This window comes from Erpetoichthys calabaricus, chromosome 1 (assembly GCF_900747795.2).
Source record: "Erpetoichthys calabaricus chromosome 1, fErpCal1.3, whole genome shotgun sequence".
Lineage (NCBI taxonomy): Eukaryota > Metazoa > Chordata > Cladistia > Polypteriformes > Polypteridae > Erpetoichthys > Erpetoichthys calabaricus.
In genome coordinates this window covers 289,639,678-289,660,559 of record NC_041394.2, presented here as the reverse complement: position 1 = coordinate 289,660,559, position 20,882 = coordinate 289,639,678, and the positions used below count along the sequence as shown (strand labels likewise).

The 20,882-nt window shown below is 38.6% G+C and overlaps 2 protein-coding genes across 4 annotated transcripts in view; one reads left to right on the top strand and one right to left on the bottom strand.

The window, feature by feature from the left end:
• The window catches only part of LOC127528026 (craniofacial development protein 2-like), a 1,148,403-nt gene that overhangs the window by 207,016 nt on the left and 920,505 nt on the right, over positions 1-20,882 (top strand). The window contains exon 2 of one of the 2 annotated variants that reach the window (XM_051928604.1): positions 3,436-3,643. The exons of the other annotated variant lie outside the window; for it this stretch is intronic. The gene's annotated coding sequence lies outside the window, so the exon portion shown is untranslated. Of the gene's footprint in view, positions 1-3,435; positions 3,644-20,882 lie in introns of those variants that run through there. 2 annotated transcript variants of the gene reach the window in all.
• The window catches only part of LOC114662745 (anoctamin-4), a 391,274-nt gene that overhangs the window by 309,156 nt on the left and 61,236 nt on the right, over positions 1-20,882 (bottom strand). The window lies entirely within an intron of this gene.

Genomic DNA, 20,882 nt, shown 5'->3' with positions numbered 1-20,882 from the left:
TTTGTTTTCCATCTGCCGGATTTATTTCAAGGACCTCACCACGAGATACCCCGGGGTAGGACTTAATCATCCACCACATACACGAGGATTCACGGTGAGGCTGTTCCATTTTTTTCCGGGGAGAATCAAACAACTCAATATCACTAATTCAGTCATCCGCTTTCAGGACATTTTCTTTATTACCGGACTCACGTACTCATTCATTTTCAGTTTGTCTTTCATTGTCGTTATTCGTGTTGTGTGTTTATTTGTTACAGGGACAAGGGAGGGTTTTTGTTGTGTATATATATTTTTTGGTGGTGTCTTGTTATTACTGGGGTGGAGGGATATTTATATTTATGTTTCTATTTTTCTATGTCATTTTACTTAATACATATAACCCGTTTTACTTCCTGTTTTTGTGTGCTTATATTTTCACCGTCGATTGTGGGGAAAAGTTCAAATGGTAAGAAGTACGGCTTGATAGTAGATTATTTCTCAGTAAATTATCCAGGCCACTGGTCTTGGAGGTGTAGCTGCCGGCTGGGTAAAAGGGGTCGGCCGTTACACATGTTCTCTGACAGACTCAGAGAATTAAAACTGTTTATTCTCGAGCAGATGGGGACCTAATCCAGGTATTTAAAATCTGTAAAGGCATTTATAAAGTAGGTCTAGCAACATTCTTTCATCTTAAATATGAATCACATACTCAAGGACATCAGTGTAAATTAAGGGGAAGTGCATTTAAAACTGAAGCCAGGTAGCTCTTCTCTAGGCAAAGAGTTGTTGTGGACTCTGGAACAAACTACAGAGACATGTAGTTGAAGCAGAAATCCTGACAACCTTTAAGAATCTGGACGAGATATTGGGACAGCTTAGCTATTAGCTAAACAAACAGGTCTGATGGACTAAATGGTCTACTCTTATTTGTCAAATTTCTTATGTTCTTATGTATTGTTGGGTAAGTTGTTTTTGTATGGTTTTACCCTTCCAATTTTGGTGTCTTGAGTTCTAGTTAGTTTTTTTTTTGTTTTACCATGGAGAAACTATAGGCAACAAATACTTTGCACTACATGCAGTAGTTTAATTGTTGAAACCTGTTCATGCCTTGCAGGAGACCATATTTTTTACTTTGTGAATCCTGCCATTCTGTTCAGCTTTGTGTGCTTCCTTGTTATCCAGTGTTGCGGATTAAAACAGAGAAACTCTGTTTCTTGGTGTGTGCTTTACTCTAATAATTTTTGGTTTTAGACCCAGCCACAGAGGATGCACAAACCAGTGTGTTTCTTTGTGCCGGTCCCAAGCCTGGATAAATGGGGAGGGTTAAGTCAGGAAGGGCATCCAGTGTAAAATTTTGCCAAATCAATATGCGGACAACAATACAAATTTCCATACCAGATCGGTCGAGCCCTGGGTTAACAACAACCGCCACCAGTACTGTTGACCAACAGGCTGCTGGCGGAAATTGGGCTACTGTTGGCCGAAGAACAAGAAGAAGAAGAGGAGGGAGACGTGTACAGAGGCAGGAGGAGAAGAGGAAGGTAAAGAGAGTAGAACTGAGGGTAGGAGCTTTGAATGTTGGCAGTATGACTGGTAAGGGGACAGAGTTAGCAGATATGATGGAGAGAAGGAAGGTTGATATATTGTGCGTGCAAGAGACTAAATGGAAGACGAGTAAGGCCAGGTGGATCGGAGGTGGATTCAAATTGTTCTATCATGGTGAAGATAGGAGGAGAAATGGAGTAGGGGTTATTCTGAAGGAACAGTATGTCAAGAGTGTTTTGGAGGTGAAAAGAGTGTCAGATAGAGTAATGATTATGAAGCTGGAAAGTGGTGGTGTGATGTTGAATGTTGTTAGTGCATATGCCCCGCAAGTTGGGTGGGCAATGGATGAGAAAGAAGACTTTTGGAGTAAGTTGGATGAAGTGATGAACAGTGTACCCGAGGGACAGAAAGTGGTGATTGGAGCGGATTTCAATGGACATGTTGTTGAAGGGAACAGAGGAGACGAGGAGGCAATGGGTAGGTATGGTGTCAAGGAGAGGAATGAAGAAGGTCAGAGGATCGTGGATTTTGCCAAAAGGATGGACATGGCTGTGGTGAATACATATTTTAAGAAGAGGGAGGAACAGGTTACGTACAAGAGTGGAGGAAGATGCACACAGGTAGATTACATCCTATGCAGAAGAGTCGATCTGGAGACTGAAGACTGCAAAGTGGTGGCAGGGGAAAGTGTAGCATAGGATGGTGGTCTGTAGGATGACTTGGAGATCAAGAACAGGAAGAGGGTGAGGGTAGAGCCAAGGATCAAATGGTGGAAGTTGAAAAAGGAAGACTGCAAGGTTGAGTTTAGGGAGAAGGTGAGGCAGGCACTGGGTGGTAGTAAGGAATTACCAGACAGTTGGGAAACTACAGCAGATGTAGTAAGGGTGACAGCAAGAAGGGTGGTTGGCGTGACATCTGGACAGAGGAAGGAGGAAAAAGAAACCTGGTGGTGGAATGGGGAAGTACAGGAGAGTATACAGAGGAAGAGGATGGCAAAGAAGAAGTGGGATAGTCAGAGAAATGCAGAAAGTAGATAGGAGTACAAGGAGATAAGGCGCAAGGTGAAGAGAGAGGTGGCGAAGGCTAAAGAAAAGGCATATGATGAGTTGTATGAGAGGTTGGACACTAAGGAGGGAGAAAAGGACCTGTACTGATTGGCTAGACAGAGGGACCAAGCTGGGAAAGATGTGCAGCATGTTAGGGTAATAAAAGATAAAGATGGAAACGTACTCACAAGCAAGGAGAGCGTGTTGAGCAGATGGAAAGAGTACTTTGAGAGGCTGATGAATGAAGAGAACGAGAGAGAGAAGAGGTTAGATGACATGGAGATAGTGACTCAGGAAGTGCAACCGATTAGCAAAGAGGAAGTAAGGACAGCTATGAAAAGGATGAAGAATGGAAAAGCCGTTGGTCCAGATGACATACCTGTGGAAGCATGGAGGTGTTTAGGAGAGATGGCAGTGAGTTTTTAACCAGATTATTTAATGGAATCTTGGAAAGTGAGAGGATGCTTGAGGAGTGGAGAAGGAGTGTACTAGTGCTGATATTTAAGAATAAAGGGGATGTGCAGGACTGTAGTAACTACAGGGGGATATAATTGATGAGCCACAGCATGAAGTTATGGGAAAGAGTAGTGGAAGCTAGGCTAAGAAGTGAGGTGATGATTAGTGAGCAGCTGTATGGTTTCATGCCAAGAAATACCACCATAGATGCGATGTTTGCTCTGAGGATGTTGATGGAGAAGTTTAGAGAAGGCCAGAAGGAGTTGCATTGCGTTTTTGTGGACCTGGAGAAAGCATATGACAGGGTGCCTCGAGAGGAGCTGTGGTATTGTATAAGGAAGTTGGGAGTGGCAGAGAAGTATGTAAGAGTTGTACAGGATATGTACGAGGAAAGTGTGACCATGGTGAGGTCTACAGTAGGAGTGATGGATGCATTCAAGGTGGAGGTGGGATTACATCAGGGATCGGCTCTGAGCCCTTTCTTATTTGCAATGGTGATGGACAGGTTGAAAGACGAGATTAGACAGGAGTCCCCGTGGACTATGATGTTTGCTGATGACATTGTGATCTGAAGCGATAGTAGGGAGCAGGTTGAGGAGACCCTGGAGAGGTGGAGATATGCTCTAGAGAGCAGAGGAACAAGACAGAATACATGTGTGTAAATGAGAGGGAGGTCAGTGGAATGGTGAGGATACAAGAAGTAGAGTTGGCGAAGGTGGATGAGTTTAAATACTTGGGATCAACAGTACAGAGTAATGGGGATTGTGGAAGAGAGGTGAAAAAGAGAGTGCAGGCAGGATGGAATGGGTGGAGAAGAGTGTCAGGAGTGATTTGTGACAGACGGATATCAGCAAGAGTGAAAGGGAAGGTCTTACAGGACGGTAGTGAGGCCAGCTATGTTATATGGGTTGGAGACGGTGGCACTTACCAGAAAGCAGAAGACAGATCTGGAGGTAGCAGAGTTAAGATCCTACGATTTGCATTGGGTGTGACAAGGATGGATAGGATTAGAAATGAGTACATAAGAGGGTCAGGTCAAGTTGGACGGTTGGGAGACAAAGTCAGAGAGGCGAGATTGTGTTGGTTGGACATGTGCAGAGGAGAGATGCTGAGTATATTGGGAGAAGGATGCTAAGGATAGAGCTGCCAGGCAAGAGAAAAAGAAGAAGGCCTAAAAGAAGGTTTATGGATGTGGTGAGAGAGGACAAGCAGGTGATGGGTGTAACAGAACAAGATGCAGAGGACAGAAAGGTACGGGAGCAGCTGATAGAAGAAGAAGATTCTATGCTTTGTTTTTCGACCTCAGTTTCTGGTTAGAGGTTTCATCTGTAATGAAAGCAGAAAGCAACTTCTGGTTATGACTCTTGGCTTGGTTAATACTATGTTTATATTCTGGTCTCCATTAACTTTTCATTCTGTCTTTTTATAACAGGATCATAATCAGGACCTCATCTTTGTTTTTATTTTGTTTTATTTGATTGAAATTGATCTTGGAAGCGATTGTAAATGGACACCATGGACTCTGTCTGTATTGGCAGTGATTTTCGTATTTTTTTTAGATTTGGCAATCCAAGTGACACTTCTGAAAGTATAGAACATGATGTCAAAATATAGCAAAAAAACAAAGGAAACAGAAAAGGAACAGACCTCTATAATATTGTAAGTCTAAATCAGTCACTGACATGATATGGTCTGTCACAGATTGATTATGGGGAGGCAGACATAGGCCTCAATTAGCTAAGTTCCTCCACTGCAGAGGGCTCTAGGCCAAAATCTGGCAGACCATTAAGCCTGCTTCTCAGGATTGAGAGCTCATCACATTGGTGCCAGAAAACAAAACAAGGGGCTCATTTGTCTTCTTCATCCTTAACTCAACTTTGATCTTAGCCTTTCTTGGAGAGGCAAAGATGGGGAAAGGTTTAATGGGTGAGTAGGAAGAGATTGAAAAGACAGTAACTTCTTATTTTTTGTCTTTTTCACCATATATAGATTACAGGTAATTCACGCTTAAGGTATTGCATTAGTCCTGCGGTGGGTTGGCACCCTGCCCAGGATTGGTTCCCTGCCTTGTGCCCTGTGTTGGCTGGGATTGGCTCCAGCAGACCCCCGTGACCCTGTGTTCGGATTCAGCGGGTTGGAAAATGGATGGATGGATGGTATTGCATTAGCTGTTCTAAACACAAGAAGTGCTTAAGAAACAGTCAGTAATTTTAGAAAAGAAAATGAATTTGAGTTAATATCGAGTCATATTAAGAAGGTTGGCGGGGGTCAGAATAAATAGCCAAAAATTGTTTGCCAAAACTAAAGGGGTTGAACAAAAGTGAAGTAAAAAACAACAAAAGAAAGGTAAATAAAACAAAAGCATTGACTCTCTAACAATTTTTTTAGTGTTGAAGATTTTTTAGCATTTCTTTGATCCAATGATTAGGATACCTGACAGTACATGCCTCTGTCTTTTACATGTTCAGCTAAGTGACTTAACTTGCAACACCAGCATCAGTAATGTCAGACTGCTGAGCCCATAAGAAAATTTTAAAAAGCTGTAACAGCACAAAAAGGAAACAAGCTAAATTGTAATTTATAAAAAATTAATACATCCAAATATTTAAAAGTTTTTATATTAACAACATTAGTCCCCAGTATCAGCACTTAGAGCTGGCTGGATAATTTAATTGTATAGTAATTCCAGTTTTAGATAGGACAACTATAACTGCAACTATATTTAAAACTGCTGTGTTAATTTCACATTTTATTAGGGATCATAATCTATCTGACTTATGGAAAGTACTATACTGTATACTAACGTAAGAGTAGCCAGTACATCACAGTTACTTAAAATTTATAGTTTTTTTTTTTTATCAATAATAACTTATTATCCTCTCATTTTGCAAATAATGAAGTCATTATCTCTAATAATGTTCTTCTTATTTTGTAGCCCAAATAATTATGTGCCTCAAATCCAAGCCACAACTTGCTAATTAATCTATGAATGCTATCTGATGAATACATTGTTCTGCACACAAATTGATATTTACTTAGAGACTAATATTTCTTCAGAGGTTTCTGAGTGAACACTATGGGAAACACTTTAAGAGGTAAAAATATATGTTAAAGTACAGGTTAAGAAGTCATCAAAGATGATCATAATTTCTTTAACTGGTCAGGAATATGCAAGATCTCTACACAAGGCATTCTATAGGAAAACGGCTCTGCAAATGGAATTTAGTCTTTTGGATACAAATAAAAAAGTTGAAGAGAAGTCTTCCTCACAGGTCCCTTTGTATACTTTTCTCGGTGCTCTAGTCAACACTAATTACTGTCAGTTTACTATGATTCCACTGGCTATCCATTTATTAAAGATATGGAGCCATGGTAGGACACAGCTTAAACGAAAAGGGAAGATTTCACCTTCTGATTCTATACGTGGTAATCTCTCATTTCCTTCTTCTTTAAGCTTCACGATATTTAACCTATGGATATCACTACGTATTTCAGCATTTACTGATCTCTTTATTTGTGTGCTTTGAACAACTGTATTTCTCTCTAAATTCAATTTTCTAGTGACAGCTGAAAAATTGTGTTTCAAACTCTTTTACTTTTTAAAGTAGAACTGACGGACACTTTTTTTGTATTTGTGCTTCATTCAGTTTCCGGCATGTCTACAGTCAAAAATAAATGATGTGGTTTCAACAATAGCTTTTATGTTTTCAATCTCTTATGGCCCAGTTGAGTTACACTTCTTTATCTATGAAAGATTTTATTAAAGTTGCCTTAGGTCTCATAATAAGCACTTTACCTAATGCCATCTGGGATACTAATTTTTGAAGGCTACTCAAGCTTATAGAACATTAGATCAGTTTTGATAAGTACAGGTAATTCTGACCGACAACCTCATCAATCCATTTCATCAAATTTCTCCAAAATAGAAATGAGCTGAGTTTGAAAGGCCCCTAAAGTACTATTCACTACTACACTCATTGCCAACTTATGCCATGCGTCTGTGTTTGTCTTTGTGCATAAAAACATTCTAACATTTGTGTGAAATTTGCCTTTATAAAGCTCCAGTAACAGTAAGGATCCACTGCACTAATTCCCTTGATAATTTTAAACACCTCCATGACCTCCTTATGTTAAAACTTAAAAGATTCAGCCTCATTCTTTCCTCATAGCTCATACTTCTCAGTCCTGGAATTAGCCTAGTTGCTCTTCTTTTTCTGTGGTGATGATATTGTTCACCTTTTTACTTCTGTCTGAGTGCTTTTCATGTTGCTTTAGAAATTTAATTTTCTTTTGTAGAGTATATTTAATTTACACTTTCATATTCTATTGACTTAATGTGACTGCAGTCAAAATCTCTACATTCTTTATCAGCTTCCAGTATAACTGCTTTTTTAAATGCATTTTAATGTGTCCTTCCATTTCAGAGTATGTAGAATCCCTCAGTAAAGGCGACTATCAGGAGTTTTTGCCAAAGGAGTCATTTCTGTCCTTTCCCAAATTATGTGTGGTGTTAAAGTATGAGACTACATTAGTATGCTCTTCAATTGGCACTTTAAAACAATATCATGAGAAAGTAAATTTCCTTGCTAAAGTAATATGTTTTCCTGTTTTGGCTAGGGCGCTTAGAAAGACATATTAAGTGAGTTGTTTTGTTTCATCCCGCATGTTGACAAACGATTCCCCTTACTGATTTTAACCCAGCTTTTGTGTATTTACTTTTTATGAGATTGTGTGTTTTAGTTCAAATATTACATAAACAAATCTTGCATTTGGGGACTGTGTATTTTTTCCCCTCTGCGAATTAGTGACGAATGATCAATGTTTATAAATATAACCTTTCCTTACACGGGTTACTTACTTTTTCCATTTCTGGTAGTGAGAAGTATATGTGTAAACTATGAATTGATATACTTTACGTTGCATTAATAGAATTTACCTGGTTTAATAAAGCTCACCCCAGATGACTGTTCAAGTTCATTTTTACTTTATTCTTTTTTCAGAAGCTGAAGTGAGACTATAGGGCTAAAAAACAAACTGAATCAGGCAGAATCAGTTGTCACATGCCACAAGCTGTGTTATAGTCCCCTAGTCCCCCCCTTGCGTCAGAGAGAGAGAAAGAGAGAACGCAAAGCAAAAAGGGAAGAACAGGAAAAAGAGGAATGCATTCTAAAAGCAAACAGGAGAATGCATGTTGCACATTTGAAACCCCAGCTCCCATCTCCTAATCATACAAAGTGGAATAAATAAGGCATTCTTTGTGTCACGCTAGCAGACATTCAGAGAGGCACAACAGTTCTCGCAGAATATGGCAAAAATACACAGAAATTTATATCTGCTAATTTTGAGCTCCTACATGTAAACATTTACACATTTCTGGTTTGTTACACAAAATTTCTTAGGAGTTTAACATCCATGATACTCAGTTCATTTTAGTGTATTAAAAATAGCAGTCATTCCAACACTGATCCTTGGCAGACACTACTTTTAACATCACCACTAATTCTGAAAAAGATCTTCTCAGAATAGGCCTTTCTTCCTAGTTTTTAACATATGGGACCTTATTAAAATCTTTCTCAAAATTAAGATAAATAATATGGCACGCATCTCTCTGATCATATACTTTTTTGCTTCCTCATAGAATTCTAGCTTATTAGTTAAACACGATTTCCATCTTACAGTATAAACCCATTTGTTTACAAATAAACCTGTTCTTGCCACATGATACTCAATCATTTCCTTAACAGCTGTTCCCAATATTTTACATGTGAAGCATGTTAAGCTTACAGACCTGTACTTACTTTGATCACCCTGATCACCCTTACAGTATAATAGCAGTTGGTAAGAAAGGCTATTTGCTAACCTCCGGACTTTAGGAATTTTCCCGGTGTGCAGTGATGATTTAAAAAAATGTTTCGGGGGTAGTTAGAAATACTCAATGTTCCCTTTTAGCACTCTAGGATGAATAGTATCTAGTTCTGGCAACTTGTTAAATACCAGATTACTTAATTACTTCTCCGTCTACAATTTCCAAATCAGTAAGTACCTCATTGGCTGTCCTGCTACTTTTGGAAGGTTATCAACTCCTTCACCAATGTAAACTTCAGAAGAGTTCAGAGAACAATCTGTTTCACTGTCTGTATATTTTAGTCCACTCTTGCCTCACCTTCTTATTGACCATTATTTTGCTATTAAAATGCCAAAAGACTGCTTGGGAAATTTTCAGTTTTTCTGTAACATATCTCCTTAACTGCCTTTTACCTTTTCTAATATCCTTTTTAACTGTGTGAACTTGACGCTGTATAGTGCCCAATCCGGCACAGACTTGACACTGAGGCACGTGTAAAACACAACAAAAGACTTTTATTTTCTTCAGCTGGAGGGTACACCTTCCCCATGAACCCCCCAGCCACAATACAGTCCCAAGTACTAAGCACAAGCAAAACACTCCTGTTTGGCACCACCACTCCTCCTTGGCAACCTTGTCCTCTTCCTCCCGATTCTGACCCCTGAGTGGTGGTTGCTGGCCCTTTTTATAGCCCACCTGGAAGTGCTCCAGGTGCTTGATCACCTGCTTCTGATTGCACTTCTGAGCGGGGCTGTAGAGTTGTCCAGGCTGGCTTAGGGGCCCATGCAGCGCCCCCTGGCAGCCACCCCAGATCCCAACAGGGCTGTGAAGAACTCCATCTCCCATGGAGCCCTGCAGGAAACTGAGGCACCATCATCAGCCAGGGAGGCTTCCACCAAGTGTCCCGGGTGGGGTACTGAGAAGCCCATGGTTGCTCCCCCGGGGCATATGGAGAAGGGGCGTCCTGGCTGGGCATGGGACCCGGCCGCCTGCCACAACTGTTTCTTACAAAAAACCCCTAGTTAAGTTAAGTACTAGAGTTATTTGTCTTGTATTACTTATACAGCCATTTTTTTACTTTTGCAACATCTTTTTTACCTCCTAATTTATCCACTGTGGAGTCCTGTCTAATTTCTTATTCTTTCAAAATTTCATGATGAACTTGTCTGGCATTGCATGTAAAATACCTTTAAACCTGCTCTATCTATCTATCTATCTATCTATCTATCTATCTATCTATCTATCTATCTATCTATCTATCTATCTATCTATCTATCTTCGACCGATTCCCCACTGAAAAGCTTATCCTGATTTATCTTTTATAAATGTGGCCACATCTGCTCAAAATTTGCCCCACTAAAATAAAACTTTGCATTCTGCTAAAAACATTGTGAAATATACTGTATTAACTTATATTCAATAAACCTTAATCACTAAATAAAGCACAACTACTATGAATTTTGTTCTGATTATTACAAAATACTAAATTTACACAAGCTTCTACTCATGTTGATGTTTTAACACACTGTATTTGTAAGGTTAAATCAGTTAATATTTGGGTAATTAAAGTCCCCCATGGTTATAACTTTCCCTCTATAGCTGTGTCATAGCTGTGCTTGCTTTTGAAATTTCTGTTTAGGATTACTTTTTAAAATATTTGGAATTTTTTTTCATATGCCTTCTCTATTATTATTTTAAGTATCTTTGTATCGCTTAAGTTAAGACCTTAAGGTTTTCTCTGAACAAGAAGTACTGATGAGAAACTCTTTTATTGGAATAAGATAAACTTAATTCATTTAAGCTGTGTGGCTGCTACAGGCACAATAATATATTTAGACGTAACATGGAAAAGAAGGTTATCTAAGGTAGCGGGAATGATACTCATGAAAGAAGTTATTTTACATTTTTTTGAGAATTAACTTATATTAACATATTAATAAAATTGGTGGAATTTTGTCCTCATGATTTTACATTCTAATGAAAAATGAAGAAATCCTAATAAAATGTTAAAACACAAAAAATAACACTAGCATGATAAAGTACCAAACAGCTTACACAGAAATGACTGGGTTCAATACATAGAGTGCAACCCAATAAACAACCCAAGAAAAATGTGGTTGAAAAAAAGCAGGATATAATATGACATTCTCAAACTTTGGAAAGGATGCCAGTTCATCATAATCATACAATTGCCAATTAAACGAACAAGAACATCTTTAGGGATGTGGGAGGAAAAAAGATGCCAACACAGGGAGAATGTGCAAAATCCACAGAGACAACAATACAGTGCAGATACTGGATCAATGAGGCAGAAGAAAAACTACTGAAAGCATAAATAAATAAGTAATAAATTAAATAAAACAAGACCTGAGTTTTCAGCTTCATTGCAAGCAAGAAAAAAGTAATCCATTGAATAAAATCTTATTCTTTGGTATTTTAGCACTGGTCATTATTTTGATCATTAAATGTGAAATAACCATGTTACCTAAAATTTCTGTTCTGTGAAGTGGTACGACTAACAGTTATTTAATACGGTATTTTCTATTGGGAATACCACCCCAGTGTGCTCTAAAACTACAGAGCTTTAGAATAATGTTTTACTTTTCATAGATCTTTTCTAAGTTGGAGCACAGTCAGGTTAAGTGACCTGCTCAAGGTTGTACAATGAGAAATTAGTATGGATGGAGCCATCAGACTTGCATTTTAAAGTGCAATATTTCCACTATTAGGACACATTGTCTGTGACAGAAATTTATGACAGGAAAGAAAGTAAGAAGTCTGACAAAACCTTAGCAGATTATACTGACTCAGCATTTGAATTCACACCAATCTAACTACATTTATTACTTCCTTCTCTGTGGTCAGTCTCAGTAGAGAAAGTCGTCAGATAAGCAAGTGAATAAAAAAAGTTTCACTATTTAAATTTCATGTCAGTTGAATTAGAACAAATGAACACAAGTGACAAACTGAACAAAAGGAGTGCTAAAATACAATCTATTTACACTATTTACAATCAATTAAAATAAAAAACATTTTTGGCTTCATGCTTGTTTTCTTTATGTAATAAATTATATAAACTGAATATGCTGTACAGTGTATACAAATGATCTTTTGCCATCTGGGGGAGTATTATATAAGAACATTAAAAGTGACAGCGAAATGTAATTATCCAGATCAGGGTTTTGCTTTTATCCCATCTTGGAGAACTGGCCAATTTTAATTGAAAGCTCTTTTTTGTTGTTTACAAAAAAGGGCAGTGCAAATCTCAGTTTAACAGATGAGGTAAACTGCTGTCGATTGGAAAAGCCATCCTTAGGATTAATCAACCGTGTAGCTTCCAGATAATCATTTGATAGAATAGCATAAGCTGAGTTTGGACTTTCTACATTCCCTAATATCTACCAATACTGTATATTTAGAGTCAAGTATTTTATGAAGGGGCGTACAGCTGATAATGTAATTGCTGGACAGAACAGCTGCATAGGAAACATTCAAGCCATTGTAGCTTAAATTTCAATGCACCACCTAAGCTTTCTATTGCCCTTAGAAAACTCATGCAGCCTAATATTTTAGAGGATTGAACGGTCTTTGAGTCTCCAAGTTTCTAGGTACAAGGAGGTGTTTCAATCTATTATGCTTTCTCTCTAGCTTTACTCTGTCTTTAAAAACAGAGTTAAGCAACCATGGAATCTGCTGGATAGTTTTCCCTTGATGGTCCTGAGAAGAACACTGCACACTTTCAGCTAAGCTACAGCTCTCACCCAGTGCACACAGAGAGCAAATCAACCCCAGCACATCCACATCCATCCTTTTACAGTACTGTATATATAAAGAAGAGCAATCTGATGGTCATTAGCCTGCACCTGAATTTGCCATAAATGATATATCAAGTCATAGATCCCTTGAAAGAAAAAACTTTAAGGAAATTTGAAATATACCGTAACACTTTCTAAGTAAATTGGGTGCTGATGCTTTCCAAAGGCACAACATTACGTTAGTGTGCTAAGTACCTGTTTTGTTTTTGATCACTCCCAGATTTTAGATCTGGATATGGTTCATAGACCAATCTTGGTGAAAACAAATGTGTCTTTGGACAGGGCAGTCAAGGTATGTATTTACTACTACTTACTTACAAGGTATTTAATTGCAAAAATGTAATAAAAAATAAAGACACAGTTCTCATGTAATACACAAGGGATTCAAAACAGGTATTAGGAAATTGCTCAATAAGGATGTGCCCATGCAATAAATACATGAAAAAACAAGACATTTATGTATAGCAAGGACAAGGCCCCTGTGTCGCAATACTCTAACCCAGGGGTCCCCAACCACCGGTCCGCGACCCACTACCGGGCCGCAGCCATCTGACAGCTGGGCCGCGAGAGAACTGCCGGCAACGGAGACTCACTCAGACTTTTCAGAACGTTTGGCGGGCGGGGCTTTGCAGCGGCGCAGAGAGAGGAGAGAGACCAAGGTGAGAGAGTATTACAACAAAGTATTGTTACGGTCCCGACAGTTTCCCCATATGACACGAGTCTATAGAAATCGCGTTACTACGAAGTACATTCAGCAGATGCTTTCATTACAACGAAGTGACCTTGAAATACCTGAATGAATCATCCACAGAGCAGTTAGATCTGTGGTCGCAGCTCAGATGTGCACGTTTGCACAACGATCCCCAAACAGAAACATTGTAAAAAAAATTCTTTCTTCGAACTTTCCTCGTACTGTTTTTTTTTTTTGCTGTTTTTGTTTTCTGTGGTTTTCAGTGATACCTTTTGCTTATTGCTTGTCAACATTTGAAAAACATCCATTGGAATTTAACTCATTGTCACCCTCCTATAGAAACGGCAGACACGAAAAAAATGATAGCAGTGTTAATGTTTGTGATGTGCAATCTGTTGGAATGACAAATGCAAAGCATATGTCTTTGTTATATGCAAAAAAAGAAGAAAAATCTCAGGTTGCAAACGTATGCGAACTGCTTAACAACTTAATCCATATTACTAACCGAGAATGCTAAACCGGATGATGGACGCAGGCACATCCGGCCATGGGCCGTAGCTGCAAAAAGACGTACTGCGCAGGCGCAAGAAAGGGCGGATGGGATACACACCAAGAGGGGGATTTAACAAGCCCCTGGAACACAAAAAAAAAGAACACAAAACCACCCCACACACCCTACAAGCAACGGACGGGACACACAGAAAGAGGGGGATTCAACAAGCCCCTGGAACACAAAACGAAAGAAGACGCTCACTCAACAACAATCCTCACCCACACACCCCCCCCCCCCCCAATCAATAAGAAGTGACACCCAAAGCCACATATCTAAAGGAAACGTCCATATTAAACATACGTCATCTCAAAATCTTCACACTAGGCAGCATAGGTGGATCTCATTAAAATAAAGCACTATTAACCGTTCAACTGGAGAAAAGGCTCCATATTAACAGTGAGTGCGAACCTCCTTAATACTTATCCATATTTCGCACGCTGAGGAACAAACAAGTCATGCATACACGGTCACGGGTACAAAACTATTCGGATTGGATAACGGAACCAAACACACGAACACGAATGAAACAAAAAGAATACATGGCGGCGCATACAATGCGCTTCGGAAAATACGTGAGAAAAAATGTCTCGGATCAAAAAACGCAAAGCTCAAGTAACCCCGTTACAGAGACGTGCCCAAATGAACAGACACATTGAACGTAGATGCATACAGCGCGCGTCTCAAAGTGCTGCATCAAAACAAGCACGATTTCAAAAGAAAGAGCTTGCGTCTCAGACATACAAAAAAGGGAGCAAAGCAACGCGCATATGACCGGACAGAAAACAAGCAAGCAGGACTCAAAAAGCAGAAAGCTCAACTGACCGACATACAAAAACGGACAAGGCACGATACAAACAATGCACGACGTAGAGTGAAACGGACTTTGCGCAAAGCGGAGGCGGATCAATTAAAAATCAAAAATAGCGCGTCACAAATAATGGACATGCAACAACGCGGCACTCAAACACCACAAGCAAAACATGCCCGTCGCAGACATCAACACCAGACGTCTGCTAAACTCTTACGCCAGTTGGCTGACAACGCTTTCAATAATGAGTCCACTATTGAGGAAAATTCATTGGGATTAATGAATGTCATTTGCAATCATTGTCATTCACTTAACTTCACAGAAGAAACAACTGGCAATACAAATAATGAATTTACACGTTGTTGTCAAAAGGGGCAGATTAGACTGCCTCCTTTACATTCATATCCGGAATATCTACAGAAGCTTCTAAGGATGTGCCTGAAAGTAAAAACTTTATGAACTACATTAGATCCTACAATAGTTCATTTGCTTTTGCATCTACCAGAGAACATAACAGGACACCAAAAGGCAATGGCCCATACTGCTTTCGCATATGTGGTCAACACAACGCACTATATTATGTCCAAAAAATATTAATGTTAATCACATTATTAACCAGGTCATTTCATTACTTCCTGGAGAGACACGGCTCTTTCTAAGCTCTGACAAAGTTGACTCTGATGACGACAATGAACATCTGAATTTCCCATTAGAATATTTGAACACTATTAACCCGGATGGATGACCACAACACAACCTTACCCTTAAAAACGGAACAATAATCATGCTATTAAGAAACCTTAACACTAAACGGGGTATATGCAATGGCACACGGTTAGTCGTCAACACCATAACACACGATGTTATTCAAGCAACAGTTCTTTCAGATTCACATGCTAACAATACTGTTCTCATTCTTGGAATTGACCTTACGAGTTCTGACCTAGAATTACCTTTTACATTGAAACACCGACAGTTCCCCATTAAACCTGCATTTGCCATGACCAGCAACAAATCACAAGGACAAACCATGGACAAGGTTGGCATCTACCTCTCTGAACCCGTTTTTGGACATGCACAACTTTATTTTGCCTTCTCATGTGTTCGACGTTCATCTCACATTAAAGTTAAAATTAAAAATGATCCATGCCAAGGAAGACTCATTCAAAGACAAGACACCATCTTTACTACTGATGTTGTATACAGAGAAATATTCCAATAAAACATTACTCTATGCCAAACACTCTATTTTGTATTTATATAGGCATCATCCAAACCTGCACACTATTCTATATCTAATTCATACATCTCACTCTTTGTCATGCCCCAACGCCAGGGGTTGGCGAGCGAAGCGAGCAGGGGGCAGAGCCCCCTAGTAATAATAGAAATGTTATGTAAATTGTGTATAAAACTGCCCACTCCCCCTCCTGACCGGTCCGTGGAAAAATTTGCATCTAATAAAGTGGTCCTTGCTGTCAAAAAGGTTGGGGACCACTGCTCTAACCCATCCAGAGAAGTAAATACTAAAAGTCTTCTTCAGAACAAGAATCAAACCTATTCAGATTTACTGTAGATTCCAATTCAGAATGTCTAAATGTGGCTTGGACCCTGACGCCTACTTTCATGTGCAGGTTTTTCTTGCTCCCACGTACTGTATCTTCATCTGTTGCTTAGTAACAGTAATTACTCTCCAGTCACGTGATGGGTTGGGTTGCTAGGGAAATAAAAGAGGAATCCTGACTAGAATTCTTCAACTTTTAAAGTATCTGAACATTTTCTAGTTGAGTTCTTAGTATTTTGACTTTATGTAAGTTTAAGGAGTGACTAGTGCTTCTGGACATTTTCCATGTGCTGCATTTGCCCTTTTGTTTATTAACCTGTATTTTGAATCATAGACTTTAATAATAAACAGCATTTGTTTTACCTCATCCTCTACTGTCTGCTTGTCCAAGTCTGTCTCTTTACTTTGGCTTGGGCAGCCGTTCAAGCTTGATGGGGTCACATTGTGTTCTCTAATATCAAAGCTGAGGTTTCTACATTAGCAGATGATGGGAATCTGTGCTGAGTGCTAACTCACAAAAATGGTTTCTGCATTCATATCAACAATGACAGTCATACAGCAGGATTCTAATGTGTCAGGGAACACATAAGATAACAATAAGACAAGAAAGGACACTCAGTACCTGACACAAAGCCATCTAATAAGTGAACAAGTGTGCTTTCACCATAAATACAATTAAGTTAAAAGAACCAAATTCAATCATTTTTTCCTGGAATATTTTGCCCTTAGCATCAACTTATTCTCCTTCTTCACTCAGTTAATTTAAATGCTTATATCTGGACTAGATCCAAAAAGAGTTAAAAGATTTCTAAAAATAATGCACAAATTGTAGATTTAGTTTCTATACACGTTTACATGTAGTGAAACGCATTTGGGGTCCGTGGTGATGTGCAGTTTATAGTTTTAAAAACAGTGCACTCAGGCTCCGGGTGGACGTAAGTGCAGAAGGTAGAGTGAACAAGCAGCCCTGGGGTGTTGATGGGGAAATTGGTGTAGCCCACGTTCACATGCAGACAAGTGTGGTCCAGCCGATTTCTTCATTAGCACTCTGGGGTGTATAATTAAGTAGTTGTGCTCACTCAAGTATAAAAGATGCCTGAGTTAAGAGATTAAGAGATACAGAGCAAAGAGAACAGAAAAGTCAGGAGGTTAAAGTGAAAGAAAGAAGAGATTTAGGAACATGGCTGAGCAAGTGCTGCTATGGCGTGGAGGCAGACGGTCTGGAAGTGGTCCAATGGGGAGTAAGTGGACAAAATTTATGGAGAAGGACCAGCAAAGAGAGAGCAAGACCAACCGTTCAGAGTAGGCTCCTGCTTAAGGCCAAGGGATTGTGGCTGGAGAAGGGAGCAGGGTTCACAATCTTCCCTACTGAAGGCCTTGCAGTGGTGGCAGGAACACAAGCCTGGTCTAAGGGGTGACTGACAGAAAACGTCTTCTCTTGCTGAGGAGATCAAAAAAGGATAAACTGAGTAGACGTCAGGCTTCAGAAGGAAGCACAGAGACTTATTCTGGTTTTTAATGGACTTTGCTTTAACCTATACAATTTAACATATTTATTGGATTATTTATCTATTTATTTAATTTAAAGAAGACCTTCACTGCCCTTTTTGAATACTTTGTTTAAATAAAATGCACAATGCACTGTCTGTTGCAACTTTTGCTGTATGTGTGTGTGTCCTCATTGTTTAGTCAATCCTTGGTACATGACTATTGATGTATCGGGTTCAAGGGAGTGATGCCAGCTGCAGGCAACCCAGGCATCAGAGTACATAAAAAAATTAAAAGACTAAATTTTTCTTGCCGCTACCAATCATTTAATGCCTTAATGTTAAGAGTAACACTACACTGAAAAAGCTACCTACTATTAGCAATATTATTGTGAATCTGAAAATCTGAAGTATATGGTGGTTTGTGGTTAATGTAGCATAAAGTGGGTTGTGACTGCAAAACATATTTGCAGATAGCATCATGGTTGGACTCACTATACATTATTTAAATGGCAATACAATGAGTAAAATCCTGAAATGTAATTAGTCACTATGTCAAATGTTTTTTTAATTCTTGACTTAATTTAACACTAGGGTGATTAGCAAACAAAGAGTTAATGCCCTAAATAGAGATGTTTAACCGGCATAGACTTGTAACAAATTAGGTTATGTATTTCATAAATATTTTAAGCTTCTTCTGTGGAATTACATTAAAGTAAGCAGGGCAGGTGTTGTAATCCAAAACTGGAAGAATTTTTGTTTTTGGGGTGTCATTCATATGAGCTAGTTCCAAAATGAAGTATCAAATGTTTTGCTTTTGATCTTCTTTACATGTAATATAAAAATATAAAAATATTATCTAATTAAAAACTACCCTATCTTTCATGTTTGAGAACTTTGTAGATCACTGGTAAGCACTTTTATTTAAACTATAAATGAATCAGCAGTGGGTTTATAACCAGTTCTTCTAATAACAATTTTATTAGCAACATTTCTTTGTTACTCACATTTTATTTAGGTTCTGCTCCACATAGTTTTCTTATATGTGGATAATGTTTCTGCAACCACTATTATTCTACCCAAAGGCTGGAAGAAGACAAGAATATAAAACGTAGCCAGAACCAGAAACAAGTCGACACCAAGAACATGAAACCTATTTTTTAATCAGAAATCAACATCAGAGGGAAAACTGAGAGTTCAAAAATCAGAAATTCAAGAGAGACATCTGCACAATGTTCATTTGAGTTTTCAATCTAAATCACAGATACAAATGAGTCATTGCATTGGTGTTTAAGGAGCCACGCTGATAACGTAAAAGGTGGTGCCATCCACAACAATGTTCCTTGGCAACCAGTAGCTGTGTTCTGGTTATAGGAATGATAACATGGCGGTGTGGTGACTGCATAGAATTGTACCGAACATAAAGAAACCCATATTTCCACGGGCACTTCTGCTAAAATTCAAAAGGTAGGGATGAGTCTTGCTCAACAAATAATGTACTGTACAAATCACGTTTTTATTACTGGCGAAATATGAAGGCAAAGGAACTAGCTAAAAGTCATTGCACTTAAATGTAAATTTAAGCTATCCAATAAAAGTTTTTATTTTAATCTATTAACTTGGTAAAGGCTGATTTGTGTCACCAACCTAAACAATGCCACTCTGAAGACTTCAAACAGAGCAACTTTCACCAAGAAGCAAGAACCTAACAAGGAACAAAGATGTTTTAGCTAAAGAACATCAAAATGGAGGCGACCAGTAAAAACAAGATGGCAATATAATAGATCAAAAATATGTATAATGATAAAATATTAAGTTCAAAACAAAACCACAAAATGAAACTTAAAGTAAAGTCAGCAAAGTTTAGAGTGAAAGAAAAAAATTCAAATTGTCAAAGAAAACTGCATCAGGCCAATAAAAAAAAAAAAAAAATTTCCAGGAATTCACAACAATTACATTTAAACTGTTGTCAGACACGCACGCCTGGGAGATAACTTGTTACCTTGCAATTCCACCCCAAGTCAGGGGTTGCACCTACTTCCTAACGCCTCTTCTCTCCTTCTCTCTGCAAGTCCAGAGAATCAGGGCTCGTCAACGCATAACATCATTTCCAATTCTGGGGCACCTGAACACATACTTTCTGCCTAATGTACCTCATAACCAGCACCACAACCATCTTCCCCCCCATCTGGTCAGAGACTCCTGTATGCATTTTGTCAACTACTTATTTTATTGTGCAACAATATATGTAGGACATTATTCAGTGCCCCAACCCTTTGGGGTTTTGTTTGTGCTTTCTATTACACTGTCAAGCTTATGCAGACAATCATATGCTATGGTTTAGTAAAAAACTGGAAAATGGAATTGTTTATTCTAAAATGTTGACAGTCTTTCCAAAAATGGCAGTCAGACAGGCTGAATCAGAAAGCACTAAATTCACCAGATTACTACAACTAACGGAATAAGCAGATGGAACAGGTAAAGGTTAAAAAATTAAAAGAAAATCTGAAAACGAAGTAAATGAAATTAAACTGCACACGAAGCTACTTTATGTACAGTTACACCGAAGACCGAAAATACAAAGTGCAGACTCCATGTAACATACAGCTTAGTCTAAAACAGACACCCACTGTGACCTCATGCATCATGCTGCACAAGTGCACATCTACCCCTGCAGACACATGGCATCACAGCAACAAATGGTGCTAAGCAATGACACACATAAACACCAACAAAATAGGAATATAACAAAAATAAAATGTCAATGTAATGCAGAAACTTGTCGTATAATTTTCCAGGTCTCTAAGGTCAAAGACAAAGGACAAAGACTATTTTAAAGACAAAAACAATAATTGCAGTAATAAAGTGTAATGAATATTCATTCATTATTTTGAAAAGCAGTTATTCCATAACAGGTTTGCAGGTTATAATGGTTACCAATTCTAATAAACCATTACAGTCATTCCACTGTAAGTGCCACTGATCAATATTCATCTGCCTCAGGCTTATTAGATTCCAGCAGGTAATCCTTACATGCAATTCTATAATCAATGAACAGAAAAAATGACACATTTTTAATTTAGCATATATCCTATC